General features: G+C 40.4%; 17 non-coding genes across 17 annotated transcripts; all 17 read right to left on the reverse strand.

Moving 5' to 3' along the window:
* Positions 1 to 2,100: 2,100 nt before the first annotated feature.
* On the reverse strand, positions 2,101 to 2,172 carry TRNAD-GUC (transfer RNA aspartic acid (anticodon GUC)). The gene has a single exon. It is a non-coding gene; the product is annotated as a tRNA-Asp (tRNA).
* Positions 2,173 to 3,733: 1,561 nt separating this feature from the next.
* TRNAD-GUC (transfer RNA aspartic acid (anticodon GUC)) lies at positions 3,734 to 3,805 on the reverse strand. Its single transcript has one exon. It is a non-coding gene; the product is annotated as a tRNA-Asp (tRNA).
* A 745-nt stretch (positions 3,806 to 4,550) lies between these two features.
* On the reverse strand, positions 4,551 to 4,622 carry TRNAD-GUC (transfer RNA aspartic acid (anticodon GUC)). Its single transcript has one exon. It is a non-coding gene; the product is annotated as a tRNA-Asp (tRNA).
* Positions 4,623 to 6,183: 1,561 nt separating this feature from the next.
* TRNAD-GUC (transfer RNA aspartic acid (anticodon GUC)) lies at positions 6,184 to 6,255 on the reverse strand. The gene has a single exon. It is a non-coding gene; the product is annotated as a tRNA-Asp (tRNA).
* A 745-nt stretch (positions 6,256 to 7,000) lies between these two features.
* Positions 7,001 to 7,072, reverse strand: TRNAD-GUC (transfer RNA aspartic acid (anticodon GUC)). The gene has a single exon. It is a non-coding gene; the product is annotated as a tRNA-Asp (tRNA).
* A 745-nt stretch (positions 7,073 to 7,817) lies between these two features.
* TRNAD-GUC (transfer RNA aspartic acid (anticodon GUC)) lies at positions 7,818 to 7,889 on the reverse strand. The gene has a single exon. It is a non-coding gene; the product is annotated as a tRNA-Asp (tRNA).
* Positions 7,890 to 8,634: 745 nt separating this feature from the next.
* Positions 8,635 to 8,706, reverse strand: TRNAD-GUC (transfer RNA aspartic acid (anticodon GUC)). Its single transcript has one exon. It is a non-coding gene; the product is annotated as a tRNA-Asp (tRNA).
* A 2,370-nt stretch (positions 8,707 to 11,076) lies between these two features.
* TRNAD-GUC (transfer RNA aspartic acid (anticodon GUC)) lies at positions 11,077 to 11,148 on the reverse strand. Its single transcript has one exon. It is a non-coding gene; the product is annotated as a tRNA-Asp (tRNA).
* Positions 11,149 to 13,525: 2,377 nt separating this feature from the next.
* On the reverse strand, positions 13,526 to 13,597 carry TRNAD-GUC (transfer RNA aspartic acid (anticodon GUC)). The gene has a single exon. It is a non-coding gene; the product is annotated as a tRNA-Asp (tRNA).
* Positions 13,598 to 14,342: 745 nt separating this feature from the next.
* On the reverse strand, positions 14,343 to 14,414 carry TRNAD-GUC (transfer RNA aspartic acid (anticodon GUC)). Its single transcript has one exon. It is a non-coding gene; the product is annotated as a tRNA-Asp (tRNA).
* A 1,561-nt stretch (positions 14,415 to 15,975) lies between these two features.
* TRNAD-GUC (transfer RNA aspartic acid (anticodon GUC)) lies at positions 15,976 to 16,047 on the reverse strand. Its single transcript has one exon. It is a non-coding gene; the product is annotated as a tRNA-Asp (tRNA).
* A 745-nt stretch (positions 16,048 to 16,792) lies between these two features.
* On the reverse strand, positions 16,793 to 16,864 carry TRNAD-GUC (transfer RNA aspartic acid (anticodon GUC)). The gene has a single exon. It is a non-coding gene; the product is annotated as a tRNA-Asp (tRNA).
* Positions 16,865 to 17,607: 743 nt separating this feature from the next.
* Positions 17,608 to 17,679, reverse strand: TRNAD-GUC (transfer RNA aspartic acid (anticodon GUC)). Its single transcript has one exon. It is a non-coding gene; the product is annotated as a tRNA-Asp (tRNA).
* Positions 17,680 to 18,424: 745 nt separating this feature from the next.
* TRNAD-GUC (transfer RNA aspartic acid (anticodon GUC)) lies at positions 18,425 to 18,496 on the reverse strand. The gene has a single exon. It is a non-coding gene; the product is annotated as a tRNA-Asp (tRNA).
* A 745-nt stretch (positions 18,497 to 19,241) lies between these two features.
* TRNAD-GUC (transfer RNA aspartic acid (anticodon GUC)) lies at positions 19,242 to 19,313 on the reverse strand. Its single transcript has one exon. It is a non-coding gene; the product is annotated as a tRNA-Asp (tRNA).
* Positions 19,314 to 20,058: 745 nt separating this feature from the next.
* TRNAD-GUC (transfer RNA aspartic acid (anticodon GUC)) lies at positions 20,059 to 20,130 on the reverse strand. The gene has a single exon. It is a non-coding gene; the product is annotated as a tRNA-Asp (tRNA).
* A 1,561-nt stretch (positions 20,131 to 21,691) lies between these two features.
* Positions 21,692 to 21,763, reverse strand: TRNAD-GUC (transfer RNA aspartic acid (anticodon GUC)). Its single transcript has one exon. It is a non-coding gene; the product is annotated as a tRNA-Asp (tRNA).
* Between the last annotated feature and the right edge of the window lie 165 nt (positions 21,764 to 21,928).

Here is a 21,928-nt window from a genome sequence, read left to right on the forward strand (position 1 = left end):
AGCTTACATGATATCGGTCTATCTATCTCACTTACTATACAGTTACTCCCTTTGAAAGTAGGGGATGCAAGTCCATTTTAGCCTGCAATCCATAGGAAAAGACACTTCTCTCTCAGTCTATACTCTGTAGGCATACAATAGTTTCAGCTTTGCTTCATTGATGTGATGTCATAATCAGGTTTAGCTCACAAGAGACTTGTCCACTACATAGCTGTCTCCTGTGTTACAGCGTGAGCCAATTTTAAGAGGATGATATGCAAATATTGTAATGCACAAAAACAGTACATGCCATGCTAGATAAAAGCAAGGGGTGACACCCAAACTAAAAACGAGGCTATGCAATTGGTGTTTCTGGTTCTTTCTTATGCTCTCAAAATCAAGTGGTATATTTTTCACGCTACAATTGGATTCGGACTTTGATTCTCCATAACCTTGAGCAACGAATCTCTGAACCTGATAAAAACTTGCAATGTTCTCCCCGTCGGGGAATCGAACCCGGTCTCCCGCGTGACAGGCGGGGATACTCACCACTATACTAACGAGGACTAACTTGGTGAATCTGCAGGCAAAATTGGAGCTGAAAATACACCCAAAAACATGTCAGGGTGAGGTCTCGAGATGCGTCTGTGTCATTGGCCACAGAGATTATGTGCTACATGTTATCAAGCTAACATAAAACCCTAAATAAGAAGCAGATAAAAAGATTTATTTTTGTCTCAGCTGAAACAAAGACTACAATACCACTTTGCAAAAAAGATAGTAATTTCAATTAAAAACCTTTTTCTGTTATCCTCTACTGGTCGGTCGTGGCCAGGAAGCTTACATGATATCGGTCTATCTATCTCACTTACTATACAGTTACTCCCTTTGAAAGTAGGGGATGCAAGTCCATTTTAGCCTGCAATTCATAGGAAAAGACACTTCTCTCTCAGTCTATAGGCATACAATAGTTTCAGCTTTGCTACATTGATGTGATGTCATAATCAGGTTTAGCTCACAAGAGACTTGTCCACTACATAGCTGTCTCCTGTGTTACAGCATGAGCCAATTGTAAGAGGATGATATGCAAATATTGTAATGCACAAAAACAGTACATGCCATGCTAGATAAAAGCAAGGGGTGATACCCAAACTAAAAACGAGGCTATGCAATTGGTGTTTCTGGTTCTTTCTTATGCTCTCAAAATCAAGTGGTATATTTTTCACGCTACAATTGGATTCGGACTTTGATTCTCCATAACCTTGAGCAACGAATCTCTGAACCTGATAAAAACTTGCAATGTTCTCCCCGTCGGGCAATCGAACCCCAGTCTCCCGCGTGACAGGCGGGGATACTCACCACTATACTAACGAGGACTAACTTGGTGAATCTGCAGGCAAAATTGGAGCTGAAAATACACCCAAAAACATGTCAAGGTGAGGTCTCGAGATGCGTCTGTGTCATTGGCCACAGAGATTATGTGCTACATGTTATCAAGCTAACATAAAACCCTAAATAAGAAGCAGATAAAAAGATTTATTTTTGTCTCAGCTGAAACAAAGACTACAGTACCACTTTGCAAAAAAAATAGTAATTTCAATTAAAAACCTTTTTCTGTTATCCTCTACTGGTCGGTCGTGGCCAGGAAGCTTACATGATATCGGTCTATCTATCTCACTTACTATACAGTTACTCCCTTTGAAAGTAGGGGATGCAAGTCCATTTTAGCCTGCAATTCATAGGAAAAGACACTTCTCTCTCAGTCTATACTCTGTAGGCATACAATAGTTTCAGCTTTGCTACATTGATGTGATGTCATAATCAGGTTTAGCTCACAAGAGACTTGTCCACTACATAGCTGTCTCCTGTGTTACAGCATGAGCCAATTGTAAGAGGATGATATGCAAATATTGTAATGCACAAAAACAGTACATGCCATGCTAGATAAAAGCAAGGGGTGATACCCAAACTAAAAACGAGGCTATGCAATTGGTGTTTCTGGTTCTTTCTTATGCTCTCAAAATCAAGTGGTATATTTTTCACGCTACAATTGGATTCGGACTTTGATTCTCCATAACCTTGAGCAACGAATCTCTGAACCTGATAAAAACTTGCAATGTTCTCCCCGTCGGGGAATCGAACCCCGGTCTCCCGCGTGACAGGCGGGGATACTCACCACTATACTAACGAGGACTAACTTGGTGAATCTGCAGGCAAAATTGGAGCTGAAAATACACCCAAAAACATGTCAGGGTGAGGTCTCGAGATGCGTCTGTGTCATTGGCCACAGAGATTATGTGCTACATGTTATCAAGCTAACATAAAACCCTAAATAAGAAGCAGATAAAAAGATTTATTTTTGTCTCAGCTGAAACAAAGACTACAATACAACTTTGCAAAAAAGATAGTCATTTCAATTAAAAACCTTTTTCTGTTATCCTCTACTGGTCGGTCATGGCCAGGAAGCTTACATGATATTGGTCTATCTATCTCACTTACTATACAGTTACTCCCTTTGAAAGTAGGGGATGCAAGTCCATTTTAGCCTGCAATCCATAGGAAAAGACACTTCTCTCTCAGTCTATACTCTGTAGGCATACAATAGTTTCAGCTTTGCTTCATTGATGTGATGTCATAATCAGGTTTAGCTCACAAGAGACTTGTCCACTACATAGCTGTCTCCTGTGTTACAGCGTGAGCCAATTTTAAGAGGATGATATGCAAATATTGTAATGCACAAAAACAGTACATGCCATGCTAGATAAAAGCAAGGGGTGACACCCAAACTAAAAACGAGGCTATGCAATTGGTGTTTCTGGTTCTTTCTTATGCTCTCAAAATCAAGTGGTATATTTTTCACGCTACAATTGGATTCGGACTTTGATTCTCCATAACCTTGAGCAACGAATCTCTGAACCTGATAAAAACTTGCAATGTTCTCCCCGTCGGGGAATCGAACCCGGTCTCCCGCGTGACAGGCGGGGATACTCACCACTATACTAACGAGGACTAACTTGGTGAATCTGCAGGCAAAATTGGAGCTGAAAATACACCCAAAAACATGTCAGGGTGAGGTCTCGAGATGCGTCTGTGTCATTGGCCACAGAGATTATGTGCTACATGTTATCAAGCTAACATAAAACCCTAAATAAGAAGCAGATAAAAAGATTTATTTTTGTCTCAGCTGAAACAAAGACTACAATACCACTTTGCAAAAAAGATAGTCATTTCAATTAAAAACCTTTTTCTGTTATCCTCTACTGGTCAGTAATGGCCAGGAAGCTTACATGATATCGGTCTACCTATCTCACTTACTATACAGTTACTCCCTTTGAAAGTAGGGGATGCAAGTCCATTTTAGCCTGCAATTCATAGGAAAAGACACTTCTCTCTCAGTCTATACTCTGTAGGCATACAATAGTTTCAGCTTTGCTACATTGATGTGATGTCATAATCAGGTTTAGCTCACAAGAGACTTGTCCACTACATAGCTGTCTCCTGTGTTACAGCATGAGCCAATTGTAAGAGGATGATATGCAAATATTGTAATGCACAAAAACAGTACATGCCATGCTAGATAAAAGCAAGGGGTGATACCCAAACTAAAAACGAGGCTATGCAATTGGTGTTTCTGGTTCTTTCTTATGCTCTCAAAATCAAGTGGTATATTTTTCACGCTACAATTGGATTCGGACTTTGATTCTCCATAACCTTGAGCAACGAATCTCTGAACCTGATAAAAACTTGCAATGTTCTCCCCGTCGGGGAATCGAACCCCGGTCTCCCGCGTGACAGGCGGGGATACTCACCACTATACTAACGAGGACTAACTTGGTGAATCTGCAGGCAAAATTGGAGCTGAAAATACACCCAAAAACATGTCAGGGTGAGGTCTCGAGATGCGTCTGTGTCATTGGCCACAGAGATTATGTGCTACATGTTATCAAGCTAACATAAAACCCTAAATAAGAAGCAGATAAAAAGATTTATTTTTGTCTCAGCTGAAACAAAGACTACAATACCACTTTGCAAAAAAGATAGTAATTTCAATTAAAAACCTTTTTCTGTTATCCTCTACTGGTCGGTCGTGGCCAGGAAGCTTACATGATATCGGTCTATCTATCTCACTTACTATACAGTTACTCCCTTTGAAAGTAGGGGATGCAAGTCCATTTTAGCCTGCAATTCATAGGAAAAGACACTTCTTTCTCAGTCTATACTCTGTAGGCATACAATAGTTTCAGCTTTGCTACATTGATGTGATGTCATAATCAGGTTTAGCTCACAAGAGACTTGTCCACTACATAGCTGTCTCCTGTGTTACAGCATGAGCCAATTGTAAGAGGATGATATGCAAATATTGTAATGCACAAAAACAGTACATGCCATGCTAGATAAAAGCAAGGGGTGATACCCAAACTAAAAATGAGGCTATGCAATTGGTGTTTCTGGTTCTTTCTTATGCTCTCAAAATCAAGTGGTATATTTTTCACGCTACAATTGGATTCGGACTTTGATTCTCCATAACCTTGAGCAACGAATCTCTGAACCTGATAAAAACTTGCAATGTTCTCCCCGTCGGGGAATCGAACCCCGGTCTCCCGCGTGACAGGCGGGGATACTCACCACTATACTAACGAGGACTAACTTGGTGAATCTGCAGGCAAAATTGGAGCTGAAAATACACCCAAAAACATGTCAAGGTGAGGTCTCGAGATGCGTCTGTGTCTTTGGCCACAGAGATTATGTGCTACATGTTATCAAGCTAACATAAAACCCTAAATAAGAAGCAGATAAAAAGATTTATTTTTGTCTCAGCTGAAACAAAGACTACAATACAACTTTGCAAAAAAGATAGTCATTTCAATTAAAAACCTTTTTCTGTTATCCTCTACTGGTCGGTCATGGCCAGGAAGCTTACATGATATTGGTCTATCTATCTCACTTACTATACAGTTACTCCCTTTGAAAGTAGGGGATGCAAGTCCATTTTAGCCTGCAATCCATAGGAAAAGACACTTCTCTCTCAGTCTATACTCTGTAGGCATACAATAGTTTCAGCTTTGCTTCATTGATGTGATGTCATAATCAGGTTTAGCTCACAAGAGACTTGTCCACTACATAGCTGTCTCCTGTGTTACAGCGTGAGCCAATTTTAAGAGGATGATATGCAAATATTGTAATGCACAAAAACAGTACATGCCATGCTAGATAAAAGCAAGGGGTGACACCCAAACTAAAAACGAGGCTATGCAATTGGTGTTTCTGGTTCTTTCTTATGCTCTCAAAATCAAGTGGTATATTTTTCACGCTACAATTGGATTCGGACTTTGATTCTCCATAACCTTGAGCAACGAATCTCTGAACCTGATAAAAACTTGCAATGTTCTCCCCGTCGGGGAATCGAACCCGGTCTCCCGCGTGACAGGCGGGGATACTCACCACTATACTAACGAGGACTAACTTGGTGAATCTGCAGGCAAAATTGGAGCTGAAAATACACCCAAAAACATGTCAGGGTGAGGTCTCGAGATGCGCCTGTGTCATTGGCTACAGAGATTATGTGCTACATGTTATCAAGCTAACATAAAACCCTAAATAAGAAGCAGATAAAAAGATTTATTTTTGTCTCAGCTGAAACAAAGACTACAATACCACTTTGCAAAAAAGATAGTCATTTCAATTAAAAACCTTTTTCTGTTATCCTCTACTGGTCGGTAATGGCCAGGAAGCTTACATGATATCGGTCTATCTATCTCACTTACTATACAGTTACTCCCTTTGAAAGTAGGGGATGCAAGTCCATTTTAGCCTGCAATCCATAGGAAAAGACACTTCTCTCTCAGTCTATACTCTGTAGGCATACAATAGTTTCAGCTTTGCTTCATTGATGTGATGTCATAATCAGGTTTAGCTCACAAGAGACTTGTCCACTACATAGCTGTCTCCTGTGTTACAGCGTGAGCCAATTTTAAGAGGATGATATGCAAATATTGTAATGCACAAAAACAGTACATGCCATGCTAGATAAAAGCAAGGGGTGACACCCAAACTAAAAACGAGGCTATGCAATTGGTGTTTCTGGTTCTTTCTTATGCTCTCAAAATCAAGTGGTATATTTTTCACGCTACAATTGGATTCGGACTTTGATTCTCCATAACCTTGAGCAACGAATCTCTGAACCTGATAAAAACTTGCAATGTTCTCCCCGTCGGGGAATCGAACCCCGGTCTCCCGCGTGACAGGCGGGGATACTCACCACTATACTAACGAGGACTAACTTGGTGAATCTGCAGGCAAAATTGGAGCTGAAAATACACCCAAAAACATGTCAGGGTGAGGTCTCGAGATGCGTCTGTGTCATTGGCCACAGAGATTATGTGCTACATGTTATCAAGCTAACATAAAACCCTAAATAAGAAGCAGATAAAAAGATTTATTTTTGTCTCAGCTGAAACAAAGACTACAATACCACTTTGCAAAAAAGATAGTCATTTCAATTAAAAACCTTTTTCTGTTATCCTCTACTGGTCGGTAATGGCCAGGAAGCTTACATGATATCGGTCTACCTATCTCACTTACTATACAGTTACTCCCTTTGAAAGTAGGGGATGCAAGTCCATTTTAGCCTGCAATTCATAGGAAAAGACACTTCTCTCTCAGTCTATACTCTGTAGGCATACAATAGTTTCAGCTTTGCTACATTGATGTGATGTCATAATCAGGTTTAGCTCACAAGAGACTTGTCCACTACATAGCTGTCTCCTGTGTTACAGCATGAGCCAATTGTAAGAGGATGATATGCAAATATTGTAATGCACAAAAACAGTACATGCCATGCTAGATAAAAGCAAGGGGTGATACCCAAACTAAAAACGAGGCTATGCAATTGGTGTTTCTGGTTCTTTCTTATGCTCTCAAAATCAAGTGGTATATTTTTCACGCTACAATTGGATTCGGACTTTGATTCTCCATAACCTTGAGCAACGAATCTCTGAACCTGATGAAAACTTGCAATGTTCTCCCCGTCGGGGAATCGAACCCCGGTCTCCCGCGTGACAGGCGGGGATACTCACCACTATACTAACGAGGACTAACTTGGTGAATCTGCAGGCAAAATTGGAGCTGAAAATACACCCAAAAACATGTCAGGGTGAGGTCTCGAGATGCGTCTGTGTCATTGGCCACAGAGATTATGTGCTACATGTTATCAAGCTAACATAAAACCCTAAATAAGAAGCAGATAAAAAGATTTATTTTTGTCTCAGCTGAAACAAAGACTACAATACAACTTTGCAAAAAAGATAGTCATTTCAATTAAAAACCTTTTTCTGTTATCCTCTACTGGTCGGTCATGGCCAGGAAGCTTACATGATATTGGTCTATCTATCTCACTTACTATACAGTTACTCCCTTTGAAAGTAGGGGATGCAAGTCCATTTTAGCCTGCAATCCATAGGAAAAGACACTTCTCTCTCAGTCTATACTCTGTAGGCATACAATAGTTTCAGCTTTGCTTCATTGATGTGATGTCATAATCAGGTTTAGCTCACAAGAGACTTGTCCACTACATAGCTGTCTCCTGTGTTACAGCGTGAGCCAATTTTAAGAGGATGATATGCAAATATTGTAATGCACAAAAACAGTACATGCCATGCTAGATAAAAGCAAGGGGTGACACCCAAACTAAAAACGAGGCTATGCAATTGGTGTTTCTGGTTCTTTCTTATGCTCTCAAAATCAAGTGGTATATTTTTCACGCTACAATTGGATTCGGACTTTGATTCTCCATAACCTTGAGCAACGAATCTCTGAACCTGATAAAAACTTGCAATGTTCTCCCCGTCGGGGAATCGAACCCCGGTCTCCCGCGTGACAGGCGGGGATACTCACCACTATACTAACGAGGACTAACTTGGTGAATCTGCAGGCAAAATTGGAGCTGAAAATACACCCAAAAACATGTCAGGGTGAGGTCTCGAGATGCGTCTGTGTCATTGGCCACAGAGATTATGTGCTACATGTTATCAAGCTAACATAAAACCCTAAATAAGAAGCAGATAAAAAGATTTATTTTTGTCTCAGCTGAAACAAAGACTACAATACCACTTTGCAAAAAAGATAGTCATTTCAATTAAAAACCTTTTTCTGTTATCCTCTACTGGTCGGTAATGGCCAGGAAGCTTACATGATATCGGTCTACCTATCTCACTTACTATACAGTTACTCCCTTTGAAAGTAGGGGATGCAAGTCCATTTTAGCCTGCAATTCATAGGAAAAGACACTTCTCTCTCAGTCTATACTCTGTAGGCATACAATAGTTTCAGCTTTGCTACATTGATGTGATGTCATAATCAGGTTTAGCTCACAAGAGACTTGTCCACTACATAGCTGTCTCCTGTGTTACAGCATGAGCCAATTGTAAGAGGATGATATGCAAATATTGTAATGCACAAAAACAGTACATGCCATGCTAGATAAAAGCAAGGGGTGATACCCAAACTAAAAACGAGGCTATGCAATTGGTGTTTCTGGTTCTTTCTTATGCTCTCAAAATCAAGTGGTATATTTTTCACGCTACAATTGGATTCGGACTTTGATTCTCCATAACCTTGAGCAACGAATCTCTGAACCTGATAAAAACTTGCAATGTTCTCCCCGTCGGGGAATCGAACCCCAGTCTCCCGCGTGACAGGCGGGGATACTCACCACTATACTAACGAGGACTAACTTGGTGAATCTGCAGGCAAAATTGGAGCTGAAAATACACCCAAAAACATGTCAGGGTGAGGTCTCGAGATGCGTCTGTGTCATTGGCCACAGAGATTATGTGCTACATGTTATCAAGCTAACATAAAACCCTAAATAAGAAGCAGATAAAAAGATTTATTTTTGTCTCAGCTGAAACAAAGACTACAATACAACTTTGCAAAAAAGATAGTCATTTCAATTAAAAACCTTTTTCTGTTATCCTCTACTGGTCGGTCATGGCCAGGAAGCTTACATGATATTGGTCTATCTATCTCACTTACTATACAGTTACTCCCTTTGAAAGTAGGGGATGCAAGTCCATTTTAGCCTGCAATCCATAGGAAAAGACACTTCTCTCTCAGTCTATACTCTGTAGGCATACAATAGTTTCAGCTTTGCTTCATTGATGTGATGTCATAATCAGGTTTAGCTCACAAGAGACTTGTCCACTACATAGCTGTCTCCTGTGTTACAGCGTGAGCCAATTTTAAGAGGATGATATGCAAATATTGTAATGCACAAAAACAGTACATGCCATGCTAGATAAAAGCAAGGGGTGACACCCAAACTAAAAACGAGGCTATGCAATTGGTGTTTCTGGTTCTTTCTTATGCTCTCAAAATCAAGTGGTATATTTTTCACGCTACAATTGGATTCGGACTTTGATTCTCCATAACCTTGAGCAACGAATCTCTGAACCTGATAAAAACTTGCAATGTTCTCCCCGTCGGGGAATCGAACCCGGTCTCCCGCGTGACAGGCGGGGATACTCACCACTATACTAACGAGGACTAACTTGGTGAATCTGCAGGCAAAATTGGAGCTGAAAATACACCCAAAAACATGTCAGGGTGAGGTCTCGAGATGCGCCTGTGTCATTGGCCACAGAGATTATGTGCTACATGTTATCAAGCTAACATAAAACCCTAAATAAGAAGCAGATAAAAAGATTTATTTTTGTCTCAGCTGAAACAAAGACTACAATACCACTTTGCAAAAAAGATAGTTATTTCAATTAAAAACCTTTTTCTGTTATCCTCTACTGGTCGGTAATGGCCAGGAAGCTTACATGATATCGGTCTATCTATCTCACTTACTATACAGTTACTCCCTTTGAAAGTAGGGGATGCAAGTCCATTTTAGCCTGCAATCCATAGGAAAAGACACTTCTCTCTCAGTCTATACTCTGTAGGCATACAATAGTTTCAGCTTTGCTTCATTGATGTGATGTCATAATCAGGTTTAGCTCACAAGAGACTTGTCCACTACATAGCTGTCTCCTGTGTTACAGCGTGAGCCAATTTTAAGAGGATGATATGCAAATATTGTAATGCACAAAAACAGTACATGCCATGCTAGATAAAAGCAAGGGGTGACACCCAAACTAAAAACGAGGCTATGCAATTGGTGTTTCTGGTTCTTTCTTATGCTCTCAAAATCAAGTGGTATATTTTTCACGCTACAATTGGATTCGGACTTTGATTCTCCATAACCTTGAGCAACGAATCTCTGAACCTGATAAAAACTTGCAATGTTCTCCCCGTCGGGGAATCGAACCCGGTCTCCCGCGTGACAGGCGGGGATACTCACCACTATACTAACGAGGACTAACTTGGTGAATCTGCAGGCAAAATTGGAGCTGAAAATACACCCAAAAACATGTCAGGGTGAGGTCTCGAGATGCGTCTGTGTCATTGGCCACAGAGATTATGTGCTACATGTTATCAAGCTAACATAAAACCCTAAATAAGAAGCAGATAAAAAGATTTATTTTTGTCTCAGCTGAAACAAAGACTACAATACCACTTTGCAAAAAAGATAGTAATTTCAATTAAAAACCTTTTTCTGTTATCCTCTACTGGTCGGTCGTGGCCAGGAAGCTTACATGATATCGGTCTATCTATCTCACTTACTATACAGTTACTCCCTTTGAAAGTAGGGGATGCAAGTCCATTTTAGCCTGCAATTCATAGGAAAAGACACTTCTCTCTCAGTCTATAGGCATACAATAGTTTCAGCTTTGCTACATTGATGTGATGTCATAATCAGGTTTAGCTCACAAGAGACTTGTCCACTACATAGCTGTCTCCTGTGTTACAGCATGAGCCAATTGTAAGAGGATGATATGCAAATATTGTAATGCACAAAAACAGTACATGCCATGCTAGATAAAAGCAAGGGGTGATACCCAAACTAAAAATGAGGCTATGCAATTGGTGTTTCTGGTTCTTTCTTATGCTCTCAAAATCAAGTGGTATATTTTTCACGCTACAATTGGATTCGGACTTTGATTCTCCATAACCTTGAGCAACGAATCTCTGAACCTGATAAAAACTTGCAATGTTCTCCCCGTCGGGGAATCGAACCCCGGTCTCCCGCGTGACAGGCGGGGATACTCACCACTATACTAACGAGGACTAACTTGGTGAATCTGCAGGCAAAATTGGAGCTGAAAATACACCCAAAAACATGTCAAGGTGAGGTCTCGAGATGCGTCTGTGTCTTTGGCCACAGAGATTATGTGCTACATGTTATCAAGCTAACATAAAACCCTAAATAAGAAGCAGATAAAAAGATTTATTTTTGTCTCAGCTGAAACAAAGACTACAATACAACTTTGCAAAAAAGATAGTCATTTCAATTAAAAACCTTTTTCTGTTATCCTCTACTGGTCGGTCATGGCCAGGAAGCTTACATGATATTGGTCTATCTATCTCACTTACTATACAGTTACTCCCTTTGAAAGTAGGGGATGCAAGTCCATTTTAGCCTGCAATCCATAGGAAAAGACACTTCTCTCTCAGTCTATACTCTGTAGGCATACAATAGTTTCAGCTTTGCTTCATTGATGTGATGTCATAATCAGGTTTAGCTCACAAGAGACTTGTCCACTACATAGCTGTCTCCTGTGTTACAGCGTGAGCCAATTTTAAGAGGATGATATGCAAATATTGTAATGCACAAAAACAGTACATGCCATGCTAGATAAAAGCAAGGGGTGACACCCAAACTAAAAACGAGGCTATGCAATTGGTGTTTCTGGTTCTTTCTTATGCTCTCAAAATCAAGTGGTATATTTTTCACGCTACAATTGGATTCGGACTTTGATTCTCCATAACCTTGAGCAACGAATCTCTGAACCTGATAAAAACTTGCAATGTTCTCCCCGTCGGGGAATCGAACCCGGTCTCCCGCGTGACAGGCGGGGATACTCACCACTATACTAACGAGGACTAACTTGGTGAATCTGCAGGCAAAATTGGAGCTGAAAATACACCCAAAAACATGTCAGGGTGAGGTCTCGAGATGCGCCTGTGTCATTGGCCACAGAGATTATGTGCTACATGTTATCAAGCTAACATAAAACCCTAAATAAGAAGCAGATAAAAAGATTTATTTTTGTCTCAGCTGAAACAAAGACTACAATACCACTTTGCAAAAAAGATAGTTATTTAAATTAAAAACCTTTTTCTGTTATCCTCTACTGGTCGGTAATGGCCAGGAAGCTTACATGATATCGGTCTATCTATCTCACTTACTATACAGTTACTCCCTTTGAAAGTAGGGGATGCAAGTCCATTTTAGCCTGCAATCCATAGGAAAAGACACTTCTCTCTCAGTCTATACTCTGTAGGCATACAATAGTTTCAGCTTTGCTTCATTGATGTGATGTCATAATCAGGTTTAGCTCACAAGAGACTTGTCCACTACATAGCTGTCTCCTGTGTTACAGCGTGAGCCAATTTTAAGAGGATGATATGCAAATATTGTAATGCACAAAAACAGTACATGCCATGCTAGATAAAAGCAAGGGGTGACACCCAAACTAAAAACGAGGCTATGCAATTGGTGTTTCTGGTTCTTTCTTATGCTCTCAAAATCAAGTGGTATATTTTTCACGCTACAATTGGATTCGGACTTTGATTCTCCATAACCTTGAGCAACGAATCTCTGAACCTGATAAAAACTTGCAATGTTCTCCCCGTCGGGGAATCGAACCCGGTCTCCCGCGTGACAGGCGGGGATACTCACCACTATACTAACGAGGACTAACTTGGTGAATCTGCAAGCAAAATTGGAGCTGAAAATACACCCAAAAACATGTCAGGGTGAGGTCTCGAGATGCGTCTGTGTCATTGGCCACAGAGATTATGTGCTACATGTTATCAAGCTAACATAAAACCCTAAATAAGAAGCAGATAAAAAGATTTATTTTTGTCTCAGCTGAAACAAAGACTACAATACCACTTTGCAAAAAAGATAGTCATTTCAATTAAAAACCTTTTTCTGTTATCCTCTACTGGTCGGTAATGGCCAGGAAGCTTACATGATATCGGTCTACCTATCTCACTTACTATACAGTTACTCCCTTTGAAAGTAGGGGATGCAAGTCCATTTTAGCCTGCAATTCATAGGAAAAGACACTTCTCTCTCAGTCTATACTCTGTAGGCATACAATAGTTTCAGCTTTGCTACATTGATGTGATGTCATAATCAGGTTTAGCTCACAAGAGACTTGTCCACTACATAGCTGTCTCCTGTGTTACAGCATGAGCCAATTGTAAGAGGATGATATGCAAATATTGTAATGCACAAAAACAGTACATGCCATGCTAGATAAAAGCAAGGGGTGATACCAAAACTAAAAACGAGGCTATGCAATTGGTGTTTCTGGTTCTTTCTTATGCTCTCAAAATCAAGTGGTATATTTTTCACGCTACAATTGGATTCGGACTTTGATTCTCCATAATCTTGAGCAACGAATCTCTGAACCTGATAAAAACTTCCAATGTTCTCCCCGTCGGGGAATCGAACCCCGGTCTCCCGCGTGACAGGCGGGGATACTCACCACTATACTAACGAGGACTAACTTGGTGAATCTGCAGGCAAAATTGGAGCTGAAAATACACCCAAAAACATGTCAGGGTGAGGTCTCGAGATGCGTCTGTGTCATTGGCCACAGAGATTATGTGCTACATGTTATCAAGCTAACATAAAACCCTAAATAAGAAGCAGATAAAAAGATTTATTTTTGTCTCAGCTGAAACAAAGACTACAATACCACTTTGCAAAAAAGATAGTAATTTCAATTAAAAACCTTTTTCTGTTATCCTCTACTGGTCGGTCGTGGCCAGGAAGCTTACATGATATCGGTCTATCTATCTCACTTACTATACAGTTACTCCCTTTGAAAGTAGGGGATGCAAGTCCATTTTAGCCTGCAATTCATAGGAAAAGACACTTCTCTCTCAGTCTATACTCTGTAGGCATACAATAGTTTCAGCTTTGCTACATTGATGTGATGTCATAATCAGGTTTAGCTCACAAGAGACTTGTCCACTACATAGCTGTCTCCTGTGTTACAGCATGAGCCAATTGTAAGAGGATGATATGCAAATATTGTAATGCACAAAAACAGTACATGCCATGCTAGATAAAAGCAAGGGGTGATACCCAAACTAAAAATGAGGCTATGCAATTGGTGTTTCTGGTTCTTTCTTATGCTCTCAAAATCAAGTGGTATATTTTTCACGCTACAATTGGATTCGGACTTTGATTCTCCATAACCTTGAGCAACGAATCTCTGAACCTGATAAAAACTTGCAATGTTCTCCCCGTCGGGGAATCGAACCCCGGTCTCCCGCGTGACAGGCGGGGATACTCACCACTATACTAACGAGGACTAACTTGGTGAATCTGCAGGCAAAATTGGAGCTGAAAATACACCCAAAAACATGTCAAGGTGAGGTCTCGAGATGCGTCTGTGTCTTTGGCCACAGAGATTATGTGCTACATGTTATCAAGCTAACATAAAACCCTAAATAAGAAGCAGATAAAAAGATTTATTTTTGTCTCAGCTGAAACAAAGACTACAATACAACTTTGCAAAAAAGATAGTCATTTCAATTAAAAACCTTTTTCTGTTATCCTCTACTGGTCGGTCATGGCCAGGAAGCTTACATGATATTGGTCTATCTATCTCACTTACTATACAGTTACTCCCTTTGAAAGTAGGGGATGCAAGTCCATTTTAGCCTGCAATCCATAGGAAAAGACACTTCTCTCTCAGTCTATACTCTGTAGGCATACAATAGTTTCAGCTTTGCTTCATTGATGTGATGTCATAATCAGGTTTAGCTCACAAGAGACTTGTCCACTACATAGCTGTCTCCTGTGTTACAGCGTGAGCCAATTTTAAGAGGATGATATGCAAATATTGTAATGCACAAAAACAGTACATGCCATGCTAGATAAAAGCAAGGGGTGACACCCAAACTAAAAACGAGGCTATGCAATTGGTGTTTCTGGTTCTTTCTTATGCTCTCAAAATCAAGTGGTATATTTTTCACGCTACAATTGGATTCGGACTTTGATTCTCCATAACCTTGAGCAACGAATCTCTGAACCTGATAAAAACTTGCAATGTTCTCCCCGTCGGGGAATCGAACCCGGTCTCCCGCGTGACAGGCGGGGATACTCACCACTATACTAACGAGGACTAACTTGGTGAATCTGCAGGCAAAATTGGAGCTGAAAATACACCCAAAAACATGTCAGGGTGAGGTCTCGAGATGCGCCTGTGTCATTGGCCACAGAGATTATGTGCTACATGTTATCAAGCTAACATAAAACCCTAAATAAGAAGCAGATAAAAAGATTTATTTTTGTCTCAGCTGAAACAAAGACTACAATACCACTTTGCAAAAAAGATAGTCATTTCAATTAAAAACCTTTTTCTGTTATCCTCTACTGGTCGGTAATGGCCAGGAAGCTTACATGATATCGGTCTATCTATCTCACTTACTATACAGTTACTCCCTTTGAAAGTAGGGGATGCAAGTCCATTTTAGCCTGCAATCCATAGGAAAAGACACTTCTCTCTCAGTCTATACTCTGTAGGCATACAATAGTTTCAGCTTTGCTTCATTGATGTGATGTCATAATCAGGTTTAGCTCACAAGAGACTTGTCCACTACATAGCTGTCTCCTGTGTTACAGCGTGAGCCAATTTTAAGAGGATGATATGCAAATATTGTAATGCACAAAAACAGTACATGCCATGCTAGATAAAAGCAAGGGGTGACACCCAAACTAAAAACGAGGCTATGCAATTGGTGTTTCTGGTTCTTTCTTATGCTCTCAAAATCAAGTGGTATATTTTTCACGCTACAATTGGATTCGGACTTTGATTCTCCATAACCTTGAGCAACGAATCTCTGAACCTGATAAAAACTTGCAATGTTCTCCCCGTCGGGGAATCGAACCCCGGTCTCCCGCGTGACAGGCGGGGATACTCACCACTATACTAACGAGGACTAACTTGGTGAATCTGCAGGCAAAATTGGAGCTGAAAATACACCCAAAAACATGTCAGGGTGAGGTCTCGAGATGCGTCTGTGTCATTGGCCACAGAGATTATGTGCTACATGTTATCAAGCTAACATAAAACCCTAAATAAGAAGCAGATAAAAAGATTTATTTTTGTCTCAGCTGAAACAAAGACTACAATACCACTTTGCAAAAAAGATAGTCATTTCAATTAAAAACCTTTTTCTGTTATCCTCTACTGGTCGGTAATGGCCAGGAAGCTTACATGATATCGGTCTACCTATCTCACTTACTATACAGTTACTCCCTTTGAAAGTAGGGGATGCAAGTCCATTTTAGCCTGCAATTCATAGGAAAAGACACTTCTCTCTCAGTCTATACTCTGTAGGCATACAATAGTTTCAGCTTTGCTACATTGATGTGATGTCATAATCAGGTTTAGCTCACAAGAGACTTGTCCACTACATAGCTGTCTCCTGTGTTACAGCATGAGCCAATTGTAAGAGGATGATATGCAAATATTGTAATGCACAAAAACAGTACATGCCATGCTAGATAAAAGCAAGGGGTGATACCCAAACTAAAAACGAGGCTATGCAATTGGTGTTTCTGGTTCTTTCTTATGCTCTCAAAATCAAGTGGTATATTTTTCACGCTACAATTGGATTCGGACTTTGATTCTCCATAACCTTGAGCAACGAATCTCTGAACCTGATAAAAACTTGCAATGTTCTCCCCGTCGGGGAATCGAACCCCGGTCTCCCGCGTGACAGGCGGGGATACTCACCACTATACTAACGAGGACTAACTTGCTGAATCTGCAGGCAAAATTGGAGCTGAAAATACACCCAAAAACATGTCAGGGTGAGGTCTCGAGATGCGTCTGTGTCATTGGCCACAGAGATTATGTGCTACATGTTATCAAGCTAACATAAAACCCTAAATAAGAAGCAGATAAAAAGATTTATTTTTGTCTCAGCTGAAACAAAGACTACAATACAACTTTGCAAAAAAGATAGTCATTTCAATTAAAAACCTTTTTCTGTTATCCTCTACTGGTCGGTCATGGCCAGGAAGCTTACATGATATTGGTCTATCTATCTCACTTACTATACAGTTACTCCCTTTGAAAGTAGGGGATGCAAGTCCATTTTAGCCTGCAATCCATAGGAAAAGACACCTCTCTCAGTCTATACTCTGTAGGCATACAATAGTTTCAGCTTTGCTTCATTGATGTGATGTCATAATCAGGTTTAGCTCACAAGAGACTTGTCCACTACATAGCTGTCTCCTGTGTTACAGCGTGAGCCAATTTTAAGAGGATGATATGCAAATATTGTAATGCACAAAAACAGTACATGCCATGCTAGATAAAAGCAAGGGGTGACACCCAAACTAAAAACGAGGCTATGCAATTGGTGTTTCTGGTTCTTTCTTATGCTCTCAAAATCAAGTGGTATATTTTTCACGCTACAATTGGATTCGGACTTTGATTCTCCATAACCTTGAGCAACGAATCTCTGAACCTGATAAAAACTTGCAATGTTCTCCCCGTCGGGGAATCGAACCCCGGTCTCCCGCGTGACAGGCGGGGATACTCACCACTATACTAACGAGGACTAACTTGGTGAATCTGCAGGCAAAATTGGAGCTGAAAATACACCCAAAAACATGTCAGGGTGAGGTCTCGAGATGCGTCTGTGTCATTGGCCACAGAGATTATGTGCTACATGTTATCAAGCTAACATAAAACCCTAAATAAGAAGCAGATAAAAAGATTTATTTTTGTCTCAGCTGAAACAAAGACTACAATACAACTTTGCAAAAAAGATAGTCATTTCAATTAAAAACCTTTTTCTGTTATCCTCTACTGGTCGGTCATGGCCAGGAAGCTTACATGATATTGGTCTATCTATCTCACTTACTATACAGTTACTCCCTTTGAAAGTAGGGGATGCAAGTCCATTTTAGCCTGCAATCCATAGGAAAAGACACTTCTCTCTCAGTCTATACTCTGTAGGCATACAATAGTTTCAGCTTTGCTTCATTGATGTGATGTCATAATCAGGTTTAGCTCACAAGAGACTTGTCCACTACATAGCTGTCTCCTGTGTTACAGCGTGAGCCAATTTTAAGAGGATGATATGCAAATATTGTAATGCACAAAAACAGTACATGCCATGCTAGATAAAAGCAAGGGGTGACACCCAAACTAAAAACGAGGCTATGCAATTGGTGTTTCTGGTTCTTTCTTATGCTCTCAAAATCAAGTGGTATATTTTTCACGCTACAATTGGATTCGGACTTTGATTCTCCATAACCTTGAGCAACGAATCTCTGAACCTGATAAAAACTTGCAATGTTCTCCCCGTCGGGGAATCGAACCCCGGTCTCCCGCGTGACAGGCGGGGATACTCACCACTATACTAACGAGGACTAACTTGGTGAATATGCAGGCAAAATTGGAGCTGAAAATACACCCAAAAACATGTCAGGGTGAGGTCTCGAGATGCGTCTGTGTCATTGGCCACAGAGATTATGTGCTACATGTTATCAAGCTAACATAAAACCCTAAATAAGAAGCAGATAAAAAGATTTATTTTTGTCTCAGCTGAAACAAAGACTACAATACCACTTTGCAAAAAAGATAGTCATTTCAATTAAAAACCTTTTTCTGTTATCCTCTACTGGTCGGTAATGGCCAGGAAGCTTACATGATATCGGTCTACCTATCTCACTTACTATACAGTTACTCCCTTTGAAAGTAGGGGATGCAAGTCCATTTTAGCCTGCAATCCATAGGAAAAGACACTTCTCTCTCAGTCTATACTCTGTAGGCATACAATAGTTTCAGCTTTGCTACATTGATGTGATGTCATAATCAGGTTTAGCTCACAAGAGACTTGTCCACTACATAGCTGTCTCCTGTGTTACAGCATGAGCCAATTGTAAGAGGATGATATGCAAATATTGTAATGCACAAAAACAGTACATGCCATGCTAGATAAAAGCAAGGGGTGATACCCAAACTAAAAACGAGGCTATGCAATTGGTGTTTCTGGTTCTTTCTTATGCTCTCAAAATCAAGTGGTATATTTTTCACGCTACAATTGGATTCGGACTTTGATTCTCCATAACCTTGAGCAACGAATCTCTGAACCTGATAAAAACTTGCAATGTTCTCCCCGTCGGGGAATCGAACCCCGGTCTCCCGCGTGACAGGCGGGGATACTCACCACTATACTAACGAGGACTAACTTGGTGAATATGCAGGCAAAATTGGAGCTGAAAATACACCCAAAAACATGTCAGGGTGAGGTCTCGAGATGCGTCTGTGTCATTGGCCACAGAGATTATGTGCTACATGTTATCAAGCTAACATAAAACCCTAAATAAGAAGCAGATAAAAAGATTTATTTTTGTCTCAGCTGAAACAAAGACTACAATACCACTTTGCAAAAAAGATAGTCATTTCAATTAAAAACCTTTTTCTGTTATCCTCTACTGGTCGGTAATGGCCAGGAAGCTTACATGATATCGGTCTACCTATCTCACTTACTATACAGTTACTCCCTTTGAAAGTAGGGGATGCAAGTCCATTTTAGCCTGCAATCCATAGGAAAAGACACTTCTCTCTCAGTCTATACTCTGTAGGCATACAATAGTTTCAGCTTTGCTACATTGATGTGATGTCATAATCAGGTTTAGCTCACAAGAGACTTGTCCACTACATAGCTGTCTCCTGTGTTACAGCATGAGCCAATTGTAAGAGGATGATATGCAAATATTGTAATGCACAAAAACAGTACATGCCATGCTAGATAAAAGCAAGGGGTGATACCCAAACTAAAAATGAGGCTATGCAATTGGTGTTTCTGGTTCTTTCTTATGCTCTCAAAATCAAGTGGTATATTTTTCACGCTACAATTGGATTCGGACTTTGATTCTCCATAACCTTGAGCAACGAATCTCTGAACCTGATAAAAACTTGCAATGTTCTCCCCGTCGGGGAATCGAACCCCGGTCTCCCGCGTGACAGGCGGGGATACTCACCACTATACTAACGAGGACTAACTTGGTGAATCTGCAGGCAAAATTGGAGCTGAAAATACACCCAAAAACATGTCAAGGTGAGGTCTCGAGATGCGTCTGTGTCTTTGGCCACAGAGATTATGTGCTACATGTTATCAAGCTAACATAAAACCCTAAATAAGAAGCAGATAAAAAGATTTATTTTTGTCTCAGCTGAAACAAAGACTACAATACAACTTTGCAAAAAAGATAGTCATTTCAATTAAAAACCTTTTTCTGTTATCCTCTACTGGTCGGTCATGGCCAGGAAGCTTACATGATATTGGTCTATCTATCTCACTTACTATACAGTTACTCCCTTTGAAAGTAGGGGATGCAAGTCCATTTTAGCCTGCAATCCATAGGAAAAGACACTTCTCTCTCAGTCTATACTCTGTAGGCATACAATAGTTTCAGCTTTGCTTCATTGATGTGATGTCATAATCAGGTTTAGCTCACAAGAGACTTGTCCACTACATAGCTGTCTCCTGTGTTACAGCGTGAGCCAATTTTAAGAGGATGATATGCAAATATTGTAATGCACAAAAACAGTACATGCCATGCTAGATAAAAGCAAGGGGTGACACCCAAACTAAAAACGAGGCTATGCAATTGGTGTTTCTGGTTCTTTCTTATGCTCTCAAAATCAAGTGGTATATTTTTCACGCTACAATTGGATTCGGACTTTGATTCTCCATAACCTTGAGCAACGAATCTCTGAACCTGATAAAAACTTGCAATGTTCTCCCCGTCGGGGAATCGAACCCGGTCTCCCGCGTGACAGGCGGGGATACTCACCACTATACTAACGAGGACTAACTTGGTGAATCTGCAGGCAAAATTGGAGCTGAAAATACACCCAAAAACATGTCAGGGTGAGGTCTCGAGATGCGCCTGTGTCATTGGCCACAGAGATTATGTGCTACATGTTATCAAGCTAACATAAAACCCTAAATAAGAAGCAGATAAAAAGATTTATTTTTGTCTCAGCTGAAACAAAGACTACAATACCACTTTGCAAAAAAGATAGTCATTTCAATTAAAAACCTTTTTCTGTTATCCTCTACTGGTCGGTAATGGCCAGGAAGCTTACATGATATCGGTCTATCTATCTCACTTACTATACAGTTACTCCCTTTGAAAGTAGGGGATGCAAGTCCATTTTAGCCTGCAATCCATAGGAAAAGACACTTCTCTCTCAGTCTATACTCTGTAGGCATACAATAGTTTCAGCTTTGCTTCATTGATGTGATGTCATAATCAGGTTTAGCTCACAAGAGACTTGTCCACTACATAGCTGTCTCCTGTGTTACAGCGTGAGCCAATTTTAAGAGGATGATATGCAAATATTGTAATGCACAAAAACAGTACATGCCATGCTAGATAAAAGCAAGGGGTGACACCCAAACTAAAAACGAGGCTATGCAATTGGTGTTTCTGGTTCTTTCTTATGCTCTCAAAATCAAGTGGTATATTTTTCACGCTACAATTGGATTCGGACTTTGATTCTCCATAACCTTGAGCAACGAATCTCTGAACCTGATAAAAACTTGCAATGTTCTCCCCGTCGGGGAATCGAACCCCGGTCTCCCGCGTGACAGGCGGGGATACTCACCACTATACTAACGAGGACTAACTTGGTGAATCTGCAGGCAAAATTGGAGCTGAAAATACACCCAAAAACATGTCAGGGTGAGGTCTCGAGATGCGTCTGTGTCATTGGCCACAGAGATTATGTGCTACATGTTATCAAGCTAACATAAAACCCTAAATAAGAAGCAGATAAAAAGATTTATT

Source organism: Pseudophryne corroboree, chromosome 11, assembly GCF_028390025.1.
Source record: "Pseudophryne corroboree isolate aPseCor3 chromosome 11, aPseCor3.hap2, whole genome shotgun sequence".
NCBI lineage: Eukaryota > Metazoa > Chordata > Amphibia > Anura > Myobatrachidae > Pseudophryne > Pseudophryne corroboree.